The following is a 14,142-nucleotide window of genomic DNA, read 5'->3' as shown; positions in this document are numbered from 1 at the left end:
AGTGCGTTAACTGTATATGACCCAGTATATGACTATTTTAACCAGAAAAAAATGAGGAAGTGGGATGTGTCACTTCTTCGGTCTCTGCTGACAGCTTTGGCTGAAGCTGACATATCTATCTTGTTTCATTTATTTAGAATATCATAATTATCATAAAGAGAGAAACCACCTATCTGAATGTCTGTTTTTCTAATGCACCCTGCACTTACACGCATGCGCATTTAAAGAGGACGCTCAACATTGGACATTGCTTCATCAACAGTTGCCCTATTTAGTTTAGGTAGTTGCATAGTACAGCACAATCTAAATTTCGGAAGAAATCACTCGCTACTGTAGCAAGGATTTGAAATACAGTAACGTAGGATTTTTGTTGTACATGCAGAATCTACAAAGGCTCTGAAACAAGGTGCAGTGATGAGCTTTTTTAGTTTAGGTCAAAGTGCACAAATCGATATAGTTTTGAATGACGCTGAGACAAGAAAGAAAGCCGAACATAAGACCGAAGATGGGAAAAAGGACCAATATTTTCTGTTTTATGATGGCGATACAGTATCTGGAAAAGTCAGAGTTTATTGGGCAAATTGGTAAGTGTGACAGACCCATCTTTGTGTTGTCTCTACCAAAATAACTAAATAAGCTACACAAACATCCATGGTGCAAAACATTATTAACAAGTCTCTGTTCATGATATTGTCATCCTAATTAATTGCCAGGCTGATCAAATTAGCTATCTGTGTCCATTGATTGAACAGTGACGCAACACGTAGCCATGCCATGCTCATTCACTGCATGCAACTTGGGCACGGGTTAAAGCATCGTGACCTGTGGTGGGCTGCGTGATATACTGGAAGTGATCAACAGAAGAACCATTGTGCCACAGAAACTCTCCTAAAGTAGATTCTGCCTGGTCAGAAGTTCAAAAATGTGTGAGAATCATGAGGCTAACTTAACCAGTCAGAAGTTCAGATGTGCAAATCATGAGACTAACTTCACCTGTCAGTTACACTTGGTCTGTATCATGTCCTTTATAGTTAGGCCTACATTGTAATAAACGTTATCAGTATCCGCAGACAGGAATAAAGAACTCTCCGGTGGTGTAATTTTTCATTAACTACTCATGGTGTGATTGTGATAACATACAGAAACTCAAGTCCTTTTGTTCACCCGACCTAGAATACCTCACAACCAAATGCCGACCCCATTACCTTCCAAAGATAATCATCTTCGGTTATAGTCACATCCGTGTATATTCCCCCTCAAGCCAATATCACGACGACACTCAAGGAACTACACTGGACTTTATGCAAGCTGGAAACCACATTTGAACACCGCCTCGATTCGGTCCTATGTAGCAAAATTCATATTTTTTTAATTATTATTATTATTATAATTTTTTTTTGTACATTGGCTAAAAGTAGAGACTCGGAGCTAGAAAATCGAATATTATACTCTGCAGTTGCGGAACAATGAGAAAGTAATTCTGCTTTTAAAGTTGATAAATTCCACTTTTGAGAAAATGGCCCTTGGATGTTTTGGTATTGGAGAGCTCCTCTGTCTACGCCAATTCAGCATCGTTCACAACCCTCTTAAGCATTAGCCCCACCCATCTCTTTAAGGATTTACATGTGAGGCCATGTAAATGTAAATGTATTTGTCACATGCACAGGATACAGAAGATGTAAACGGTACAGTGAAATAGTTACTTGCATGGTAGCAATATCAAAAACATTAAGTGTCCAGATACGATATTTTTGTAATTATTAGAAGACGCTTACCCGACACTTGTCTAAATTGATGGGTCATGTGAAGGAAATGCTATAACCAACCCCAACAACATCTAGCTAAGTGGATGGGTCACTATTCTCTAGACATGTACACATGTTCATTAAATACAATAGATAGCCGTAATCACCCCCATACATACCTGCTAACTTGATGGGCCATTTACTAATCCGGCCGAAGTGGAGTCTTTTGTTTAGACATGTAGCTAGCTAAACAATGGACCGGCATAATCCCAACTCCTTCTACTACCACCAATGCAATTATCATAGCTGTAGTATGAATCTGCAGGTAGCTAAAGCTAACAAATTAGGTTCAATGTTAGCTAGCTAACATAAGGCTATAACTAGCAATACAAATGGGTTTCTGATTCAAATAATATTACTACACAGATCATACACGTAACATTAGCTAGTGAGCCAGCTAGCTAACAGTACGCTTTATCTTGCAATGAAAATGACTTTCTGACAAAATTAGTAACTTATATCTGAAACTATAGCTAGACTCTTACCCGTATACATGGATGAATGCTTCACGTCAGACTGGAACTATTTAACTCCGCTTTGTTTGTAGCTACATCTTGTTGGCCAGGGTTGTTTCAAGTCACTCTGGTTCACACTGACCGTGGCGTGTGCAGAAAGTAGACCATAATTTTTTCCAACTGATCTGTCGATAACGCCTGTTAAATTCAGGGCATCAATATTGTTGAGAAGTTGCAACTTTTGTAGTTCTTGATGGCTAATGTTATATCTTTCAAAAACGGCGAGGCAGACCAATCCAAACTCATCTCCCGGCATGTCCAGCCCATCCATTAACTCAGCCAATCATGGCCAGCGGGAAGGTTCCTGTCTTTTTCCATGGCTAAACCAACTAAACTCAGCAAAAAAAGAAACGTCCCTTTTTCAGGACCCTGTCTTTCAAAGATAATTCGTAAAAATCAAATAACTTCACAGACCTTCATTGTAAAGGGTTTACACACTGTTTCCCATGCTTGTTCAATGACCCATAAACAATTAATGAACATGCACCTGTGGAATGGTCGTTAAGACACTAACAGCTTACAGACGGTAGGCAATTAAGGTCACAGTTATGAGAACTTAGGACACTAAAGAGGCCTTTCTACTGACTCTGAAAAACACCAAAAGAAAGATGCCCAGGGTCCCTGCTCATCTGCGTGAACATGTGGCCAGGGCAATAAATTGCAATGTCTGTAGTGTGAGATCCCCAAGACAGTGCTACAGGCAGACAGGATGGACAGCTGATCGTCCTCGCAGTGGCAGACCACGTGTAACAACACCTGCACAGGATCGGTACATCCGAACATCATACCTGCGGGACAGGTACAGGATGGCAACAACAACTGCCCGAGTTACACCAGGAACACACAATCCCTCCATTAGTGCTCAGACTGTCCGCAATAGGCTGAGAGAGGCTGGACTGAGGGCTTGTAGGCCTGTTGTAAGGCAGGTCCTCACCAGACATCACCGGCAACAACATTGCCTATGGGCACAAACCGACCATTACTGGACCAGACAGGACTGGCAAAAAGTGCTCTTCACTGACGAGTCGTGGTTTTGTCTCACCAGTGGTGATGGTCAGATTCACGTTTATCGTCGAAGGAATGAGCGTTACACCGAGGCCTGTACTCTAGAGCGGGATTGATTTGGTCTGGGGCGGTGTGTCACAGCATCATCGGACTGAGCTTTTACTTTTAGATTTGTCTGAATTGTTAGATACTACTAGATAACTTGTTAGATAAGTATTTTGCTACACCCGTAATAACATCTGCTAAATATGTGTTTGTGACTAATAACATAAAAAAATGTACACCCTTGTAAGATGCAGTAACCAGTAGTAATTTTGTTGCATTACCTTGAATCTCTCTCTATAGTACATGTAAGGCCTTTTAAAGGGATAGATTAGAAAGTAATCTGTAAACTGGTGATACCAACAACCATTTCTCTCTTGTCAGAGCTGTACTACGACAGGGGAAACAACTTTGAGTTTGTGTCTCTGGTTAAAGACTTGGCCCAACCGGGAGAGCTAACGCAGTCCCGAACCTTCGACTTTGAGTTCACAAATGTGGAGAAACCATACGAGGCCTACACGGGCCAGAATGTCAAATTACGGTAAGCAACAGCAAGCATCTGGCAAGACTAAACAAGTCTATTCTCTGGATTTATGGTGCTTTCAAAACAACTGAGAACTCTGGGGGGGGGGGGGGGGGGGGGGGGGAAACAAGGTTGAATCATGATGACATCATTGATCTTCAGGTCGTAGCTCTAGAAAGAGGCTGGATTCACAGTTGGATGACCGTTCAAAATGTATTTTCCCAGTCGGAGCTTGTTTAACTCTCTGAAGTCAAGTTTTCGCAGTTCCGAGTTAAGTTGTTTTGAGCGTGGCACAAATCATGCTTCATTGATAGCATGGCCTATGTTGAATGTTTATTATTTTAAACTTGGAAAAGAGCCCCTTAATCCCAGATTTGTGATCACACAGCCACTGTCACTGATTCCTTCCAAACCACTCATTGTTGAATTTGCGATTTCAAATTGGTTGTGTAATGTTTATGTCCAATGGTCGATGAGCACCGATACGTTTTATCTATAATTTCTCTTCATATGAAAAAGAATTTGCCAGTAGCTTGTTGACTTGATTCATGATGATGAATGCTAGCTTGCTAGCTATGATTTTGAAAGTATGATGTTGACATGATCAGTCAGTCAAAGCTAGAGTAGATATATAACGTGATTTTACGTCATTTTATCTGTGGCCGATGACCTTCAGCCTTCTTGGATGGGCACTTCTAATGTAACTTTATGGCAGCACCCAAGGGGCTCAAATTTGAGGTCTACCCTTAGATATGGTGGTGACGTAGTGTCAGAACACTGAGCCAATCACGGCTCAATGCTCCTTATTTTCTGTTGGCTTGCCCCACACCACAGAAAGCACTGAGCTAGGCTGAAACACCAACATTTTGGAGCTGCCTTACTCAAGAAAACAAGGAGACCATGTTTGTATGCAGCTTTATTAACTAAATTATATATATTTTTTAATGGTTTGCAAACTGATGTGACACGTATTAATGCCAAAATAACATGCAAAACAGGCAAGCCCCCTAAAAATGTGGGGCTCAAAACAGGGGGGCCTGAGTTCCAAATGCGATTTCACTGTTATTTCTATCGCCTAATAATAGTGCATTCTAGTTGTTGTCTTTGGTAACAGGTAATTGTTAATTGGTTGCATGCGATTCTAGGCCATTTAGTTAAATGTAACCATTTGAAGAATCGTAAAACTGATTGTCTGTGGTAAAAATGCCTGGGTCTGAATGGATTCACCTCCAGAGTGCCATTTTAAGAGTTTTGGATTCAACAATAATAAAAATGTACTGTAAGTCGCTCTGGATAAGAGCGTCTGCTAAATGACTAAAATGTAAACAAAACAGAATTGTTGCCTTGGCAAATAGAAACAGAAATGATAGAAACTGAAAATAGAGACAGACTAGACTAGAGTCTAGAGAGTTGCCACTTCCCATGTCTCCAGGACAGTGCATATCTACAGTATCTTAACTTCTGTAAATATGTTAACTCTAGAGAATCATTTGTCTTTTAAGTGAAGTGCATATTTATTATTTTTATTTATTTGTCAGGGACCATGTACAACATTCCATTGCATCAGATTTAATTAGATGGCTCATTTTCATCTGTAATCCCTGGGCAGAAAACAATGAACATCAATACAATGCTACAGTATAACACACTATTAAAATATCTATATGTAAAAAATATACAGTGCCTTCAGAAAGTATTCAAACCCCTTGACTGAATCTACATTTTGTTGTTGCAGCCTGAATTTAGTGTATTGATACACCATCCAAAGCCTAATAATAACTTCACAATGCTCAAAGGGATATTCAGCGTCTGCTTTTTTATTTTGACATGTTTACCAATCGGTGACCTTCTTTGCGAGGCATTGAAAAACCTCCCTGGTCTTTGTAGTTGAATCTGTGCTTGAAATTCACTACTCTATTGAGGGACCTTACAGATAATTGTATTGTGTGGGGTACAGAGATGTGGTAGTCATTCAAAAATCATGTTAACCATTATTCTTGAACACGGAATGAGTCCATGCAACTTATTATTCGATATGTTAAGCACATTTTTACTCCTGAACTTATTTAGGCTTGCCATGACAAAGGGGGTTAAATAATAATTGACTCAAGACATTTCAACTATCATTTTTTTTAATTAATAAAAAAAATACGCTTTGACATTATTTGGTATTGTGTGTAGATCAGTGACATGATCTCAAATGAATCAATTATAAATCCCGGCTGTAACAACAACAACAACATTTGAAAAAAGTCAAGTGGTGTGAATACACCTCCCTGTAGGCTGTCTCGTCATTGTTGGTAATCAGGTCTACCACTGTTGTTGTCTGCAAGCTTGATGATTGAGTTCAAGGTGTGCGTGACCAAGCAGTAATGGGTGAACAGGGAGTACTTATGGTAATATACTAGTGTAAACAGTAGTAATAGTGACCGTAGCAGGATAAATAAATGGGTACTAATGGTAATTGCAATCAATGAACATCAGCATAGTGGTAGTATTACATCAAATCAATAATAATTTTAGCAGCAGGGTCGTTGTGAGGGGGAGCAGTAGTTGTTAGCTATTTAACAGTCTTATGGCCAGGGGATAGAAACTGTTTTTAAAGGGATCCTAATTAGCATTGGCTCATGAAGCTATCTCTTAACTTCCTTCATACTGGACACAGAGACATAAAAATGGTATCCACGAGTTCATATGACCCTGGGAATGTAGATAAAGGGCCTTATTGCCAAAATCCCGATGTATCCCTTTAAGAGTCTGTTGGTCTTTGCCTTGATATTACTGTATATGCATCATGGCTCAGACTTCACTTGATTTCTTCTATGTCTCACCAACTATTTGTGGTCTTTATGGAGAGAATGTGACTCCTATCAGTGTTATTGGTGACCTTCTGAATAGTTTTTTGTGCATCCTGTATTATTACCCAATAGATTAGTTGACTCTTTTTCTTTTTTATATTGCAGCTACTTTCTGCAGGTAACTGTAAGCCGGAGACTGAACGACATCAGTAAAGAAATGGAAATTGTTGTTGCACACGCTCAGTATGTACCCAGAACTCAACTCGTCTATCAAGATGGAAGTGGGAATCAAAGACTGCCTGCACATCGAGTTTGAGTACAACAAGTCTAAGTATGACTCTGTTACCATGGTTTATCATATACATTGATTGGAAGTCTTGCGATATTCTTGTTTTTGAATGGCGTGAGAGATAGCAGAGCTTTAGTGAAACTTCAGTCTCCCTGGCTGAACTTCCCTAAACTCCCATGATAATAGCGTTTTTATATCATATGATTTGTGAGGGAAAAACCACCTGAACATAGTAGAACATTTGAAGTAGCTTTTGTCGCAAATCTATATAAACACTGACCGGTTTGAGGGGAGTGAAACATTGTCGTAGTTCTCGTTATTATGACAACTTCTGTCAGTACTGTTTATTAGCATTTGATGGTAGTGACTAGTTAAACAAAACCAGTTTGGTTTTCAGTCTCTCCTTGTCCATAGACCGCTCTCAAGGTAAGGAAACCAATACCTAAATATGTAATTTTTGCTGTGAACTGTCATTTTAACACAGGTACCACCTAAAAGATGTCATCGTGGGGAAGATTTACTTCCTGTTGGTATGGATCAAGCTCAGACACATGGAGATTAATATCATCAAGCGAGAGATGACTGGCACGGGCACAAACGTGTACCATGAGAACGACACTATAGCCAAGTACGAGATTATGGATGGAGCACCAGTGAGAGGTGAGTGGCATTGACAACCAGTGGAGGCTGGTAGAAGGGGAAATCGGAGGACGGGCTCATTGTAATGGCTGGAATGGAACTGTATGTTTTGATAATTTTCCATTCACTTCATTCCAGCTATTACAATGACCCCATCCTCCGATTTCCCCTTCTGCCAACCTGCACAGTTGACAAGGCTGGATTTACACACTGGGCATGGGACGTGGACAGAAAGCGTCTAAACAACGTTTTGGGATTTTACAGTGAACTATCACTTTAATAATATGGGTTTTGTCTCTTTCAGGGGAGTCCATCCCTATTCGACTTTTTTTGGCTGGCTATGAGATCACTCCTACGATGAGGGTCATCAACAAGAAGTACTCTGTGCGATACTACCTCAATCTGGTGCTCATAGACGAGGAGGAGAGGTGTTACTTCAAACAGCAGGTACATGCAGACACACGATAGAGACAGTACAAACACTAGACCCGTGGTAGAGAGAATGGAAGATGGGTAGGTGTTGGTTCATAATGCTCTACGCTGTTGTTCTATTTGGTATAATTTGTGGTACATCTCAATAGTCAAGGTCAGCACCTTGTTCATTTCAACTCTGTGCATGAGTGCTGTGCAACAGTACGGCTTTAACAATACATTGATTTTGTATAATGGATGTAACGAAAGGAAACCAAATAGAGGTCTTATCATACCTGTATCACACCATGCTGAATCATAACATGAGGTGTACACCACTATATACTAGTTGACTGTGTGTTACCTGGGGTGTGTTGATTAGCGCAACAGAAAAGTGATATTGAACATTCTTACTGGACAAGTCCAGGTAGTCTCTCCCTGATTCCTTCTGTTTTTGTCCATTTGGTGCCTCATTAACGCTACCCTGTTTTGTTGCGTTGTTCTAGGAGATCACTCTGTGGAGGAGGGGGGACGTAGTGAGGAAGAGCATGTCCCACCAAGCGGCCATCGCCTCACAGCGCTTCGAGTGCTCGTCCAGTGACGACAAAGCCCTAGCTCATGCCCAGGCTACGGAACAGTAGCTAAGCCCCAGCATAGTCTACAATCCATCGCTTCGAAAAGGTGTGTGTGTGTGTGTGTGTGTGTGTGTGTGTGTGTGTGTGTGTGTGTGTGTGTGTGTGTGTGTGTGTGTGTGTGTGTGTGTGTGGCAGCACTATGTTGTGCACATGTCTGTGAATCTACGACTGTGAGAAAGAATGCATGTGTGTTGACTGCATCTATGAATGTGTGCGTGCTCGTCAGGTCATATCTATGACAGAGCATGTGCGTGTGTGATGTACAAAATTATGTGAACGGCAGCCATTTTAGGCATTTATAACCTCGCCCCTTTCAACGTCGTCATCTCATCAACAACACTGATGATGTCACTTTCTCCAACAACTGCAGCTGAAAAGGGATGAAAGATGTCACTTTATAATTCAATGTTTGAAGAAATAAGGTGTTCTCATGGTATATTTTATATGCTTTTAGCCAGGTTTTTCTGCTGTACTGATTATCGTAATGTCTTTTTTCTGCCCTTTGAATTAGTGATGTTTCTTAACTCAAATCAAGGGTGTAAACAGCTGCTGTTGAGAAACCTTTTAGGCATCTCTTAATGAGTACTTCTCTTTGGCAGTTGGACTCAATGGACATGCAAGACCTCTTAAGGCCTGGTTACACCTTGCATTAACATGTGGGCGTCATCCAATCAAGATGATCAGATCTCTATCTGATCAAGGTTTGTGGTGTACACACATGGTATTACAATTAGTCTCTTATCCGTCCACTGTATGCGTCCAGTGTCCGCATGTTAGTGCAAGGTATAAACGTGGCTTTAAAATCAGAATGCGAAATGTCATGCAACTTTAGATGCACACCAGCTTAGGGAAAATTACATTTGAATCGTCAAACAAATCATTTGTATAAAACATTGCATTCCATTTGAATTCCACTCTATCATCAAAAATAACATTACATTCCAAACTTTGTCATTATCAGTAGATGCAAACATGTATATTTTTTATGTATTTGATATTTTATCAGCATTATACATGTTCTGGGTTTGTCTAGTTGACTTATGTCCATTAACATTGGGTGAGTTGGTTTTGCATGGCCCAGTGTGGTACACTAATGGTTTCTCGGAACTGATGGCTTCTACGGTTGCTTTAGGGTAGTTAAAGTAGTAGGTTAAGATAATTAACGTTACAGGTTAGGATAATTAATGTAACAGGTTAGGATAATTAACGTTACAGGTTAGGATAATTAATGTGGCAGGTAGCCTAGAGGCTAAGAATGTTGGCACTGTAACTGAAAGGTCGGCGGTTCGAATCCCCGAGCGACTAGGTGAAACATCTGCCGACGTGCCCTTGAGCAAGGCACTTCACTCTAATTGCTCCTGTAAGTTGCTCTGGATAAGAGCGTCTGCTAAATTACTAAACCTAATTGTCCTAACATTTCACATTTAAGGTTAGGAAAAGGGTTAGGCTGTGCAAAAATGCGCTACTCCATCCTACCATAGAAACCATCAGTATCACCACACCGGTTCCCCGGGTAGGCAGAGTTTTCTCATTTTAGACCATTCCATTGGTCCTGATGAAATCACTACCCACCCAAAACAAACTCCGCCCACTGCTACTGCTGTTAATACAAGTGTGGCAGATTTTGGTGTAACCTTTCCAACGTATGAACTGAATATATGATCAATTTAATATATATTTTTTATTTGCACAAGATCCACAGTGTTCTGTCTGTGACTGGTTTGACAAGTACCTAGAAAACATTACCAGCACTGGTTAACTTTTTTTCTTATGGTTAATTGCCAAATGGTTCTAGTTCAATTCTAGAAACATCACAGCTTATTTATTCTGTCATCTCCAACCATTTTACACCAGGTACATGACTTCCGGTGTGAATGCACTGAAGTCCTCATAATGTGTGCCGGCACTGTAGTACTGACTGGAAATAATATGAAGAAACAAAGAATGTGTTAGTCTTTTAGAATGGTGTTTGTATTATGCTCTAACTAGACTTCAGGCTAGATTCAATCAGGTTCACGCTAGCCGACTCCCTCATAGCTGTTGTTTTGAAGGTGTCGGAGGTGGAACTGGGTTAGAGCTGTCAAATCCACAAGGGTCTCCCGGGATTATACCTATCGTGAACATTGCCATTGGCTGCACATAGTCGCATTAGTATAAATCCCATGCAGCCGTACATTCTCATTCTGAACTTCTAGCGTGAGTAGGGTGGTTGTGGTTTCGTGACAATGAACACACGAGCAGTTGGTCACCAAATTACATATTGCTTAAATAAAAACAAAGATCTGCCTTGTGTGTACTGGTTAACGCTGAAGTGAATTCATCTAGGCCTTCATACCTTACATTTACATTTGTCATTTAGCAGACGCATTTAGCAGACGCTCTTATCCAGAGCGACTTACCTGATAAATGAACTGAAACTGTATTGTTCATAGACATGTGGGTTCATTAAATCCTATGGGCTGGGCTACAAGTGTCTTTAAAAGTCCCATGTATTATAATTATTACTGCGGTTTCTCAATGCGGGCTTTATTTGTAGCTTGATTTACTTGATAGTGTCCCTGAGTCTGAAGGGTAACACTGTGGATGTGTCCCAAATGGCACGCTATTCCCTATGTAGTGCACTACTTTTGACCAGGGCCCATAGGACAGTGCACTATTACCTATGTAGAGTGCCATTTGGGACACAGCCCTATGACTCTGTAAACACTTTTTAAAGGGGCACTTCTCTACTTTTTATCAGCATACTGTATTCGGGTTAAAAACTGCTGAAGTGTCCCTTTAACCTTCCATGACCTGGCTTGTCGCTTTTGGTGTAAAACACCCATCAGAAGATATTGCAAATTATCACTGTGTATCATTTTAGAGATTAACACTTTGCTTTGCAATAGGTTCGATTTCTGAGTATGCTTTATCAATGCTAAACAAATGTTCTTAAACATATTAGAGAATGGTGGATTTAATTCAAAATGACTCAAGAAATGGACATAGATCAAACATAAATATGTTAACAAAGTCATCATACCAACCTTTTAAAACTACAATCTGCAATTGGAAAAACTACAAAATGTCCATCCTGCCACTTATTTTGGTATACAGCCAAGGGATGGGAAAATATAACTCCACTTGAATGCATAGACAGCGCTCCAGATGCAAGGACTGACAGTTTTGAGGCTATAAATTGTTTGTTTACGATGTCATTGTTTACAAACAATTGAATACAACAAGCGCATGGGTTGTATTCTTCAAGAATCAATGCCTTCAGAAAGTGTTCACACCTCTTGACTTTCTCCACGTTTTGTTGTGTTACAGCCTTCATTTTAAATTGATTAAATTGAGATGTTTTGGTCACTGGCCTACACACAATACCCCTTAATGTCAAAGTGGAATTATGATTTTTGAAAAATGGACTAATTCAATGAAAAGCTGAAATGTCTTGTCTGAGTATTCAACCCCTTTGTTATGGCAAGCCTAAATAACTTCCTGGAGGAAACATTTGCTTAACAAGTCACAATATGTTGCATGGCCTCACTCTATGTGCAATAATAGTGTTTAACATTTTTGAATGACTGTCTCATCTCTATACCCCACACACACAATTATTTGTAAGGCTTCTTAGTCGAGCAGTGACTTAAAACATTTTAAAAGCAGACATTGCATATCCCTTTGAGTATGGTGAAGTTATTAATTACACTTTGGATGTTGTATCAATAGACCCAGTCGCTACAAAGATACAGGTGTCCTTCCTAACTCAGTTGACGGAGAGGAATGAAACCGGTCAGGAAGTTCACCATGAGGCCAATGGTGACTTTAAAACAGTTTGAGTTTAATGGCTGTGATAGGAGATAACTGAGGATGGATCAACTATTGTAGTTACTCCACAAAACTAACTTAATTAACCTGTACAGAATACAAATATTCCAAAACATGCGTCCTGTTTGCAACAAGGCACTAAAGTAATACTGCAAAAATTGGGGCAAAGCAATTCAGTTTTTGTACTGAATACAAAGTGTTATGTTTGGGGCAAATCCAATCCAATACATTACTGAGTACCACTCAATATTTTCAAGCATGGTGGTGGATGCATCATGTTATGGGTATGCTTGTAATCGTTAAGGACTGGGGAGTTTTTTCAGGATAAAAAAAATAAACAGAATGGAGTTAAGCCCAGCAAAATCCTAGAGGATAACCTGGTTCAGTCTGCTTTCCACCAGACACTGGGACATTAATTCACCTTTAAGCAGGAGCATAACTTAAAACCCAAGGACAAATCTACACAAGTTTCTTACCAAGAAGACAGTGAATGTTCCTGAGTGGCCGAGTTACAGCTTTGACAAAATCGTCTTGTAAATCTATGGCAAGACTTCAAAATGGCTGTCTAACAATGATCAACAACGAACTTGACAGAGCTTGAGGAATGAAAAAAAAAGTATGAATGTGCAAATATTGTACAATCCAGATGTACAAATCTCTTAGACTTACCCAGAAAAACTCACAGCTGTAGTTGCTGCCAAAGGTGATTCTAATATGTATTGACTCAGGTGTGTGAATACTTGAGTAAATAAAATATTTCTGTATTTCATTTTCAATACATTTTGCGAAAATTAAAAAAAACATGTTTTCACTTTGCCATTATGGGGTATTGTGTGTAGATGGGTGAGGGAAAAAAAATAGGTTTAACTCATTTTGAATTCCGGCTGTAACACAACAAAATTTAGAATAAGTCAAGGGCTGTGAATACTTTCTGAAGGGATGTCCCTAGCTTGTTGAGACAACAGTGTACAAAATAATACATTAACACCCTATATAGTAAGTGGTTAAAAAAGCCAAAGCAAGAAGTATTGCAGACTATATTTCAATATTATCCACAGCCAATATGACAGAGCTTGAAGAATTTAAAAAAATAATTATGGCCAATTGTTGCACAACCCAGGTGTGGAAAGCTCTTAGAGAAAGACTCACAGCTGTAATCGCTGCCAAAGGTGGTTCTTACTGTATCTTGTCAAGCTATATTAGTATTTTTTTTACAAGTGTTTCTTCCACTTTGACATTACAGAGTATTTAGTGTAGATTTAAAAAAAGACAATTAAATCCATTTTAATTCCACTTTGTAACACAACAAAATTTGGAAAAAGTCAAGGGGTGTGAATACTTTCTGAAGGCACTGTATAATTCTTTAAAAGACAAAAAGTGGATGTACCAATCCTTTAAAAAAAAAAAAAGTGGATGTACCAAGCTTTAAGTGTATTTACAGAAATGTAGGTATATATCTTATCCTAAAATAAATGTAATGTATCTTTCATAGCAAGCTATAAGGTACTAGCCCATTTGTGAAAGGGAATGTTAGTATACAAACAAAAGCTGTAGGCTAAATGGCATACAGGATACAAGTACACAAAGTTACCTTTTCCCTTTTAATAGTTGTATTTTGTGTTTCTGTATTTGAAAATAGTTTTTAATCTAATTTCTCTGATTTAAAAGAG

General features: G+C 39.4%; 1 pseudogene across 1 annotated transcript; it reads left to right on the top strand.

The window, feature by feature from the left end:
* LOC106567656 (vacuolar protein sorting-associated protein 26B-like) lies at positions 1 to 8,751 on the top strand (annotated as a pseudogene). The gene is made up of 6 exons (XR_014380142.1): positions 1 to 584; positions 3,752 to 3,908; positions 6,854 to 7,019; positions 7,462 to 7,637; positions 7,921 to 8,063; positions 8,534 to 8,751. The product of XR_014380142.1 is annotated as a vacuolar protein sorting-associated protein 26B-like (transcript).
* The last annotated feature ends 5,391 nt before the right edge of the window (positions 8,752 to 14,142 follow it).

This window comes from Salmo salar, chromosome 13 (genome assembly GCF_965601325.2).
Source record: "Salmo salar chromosome 13, fSalSal1, whole genome shotgun sequence".
NCBI lineage: Eukaryota > Metazoa > Chordata > Actinopteri > Salmoniformes > Salmonidae > Salmo > Salmo salar.
This window is presented reverse-complemented; position numbering and strand designations above follow the sequence as displayed.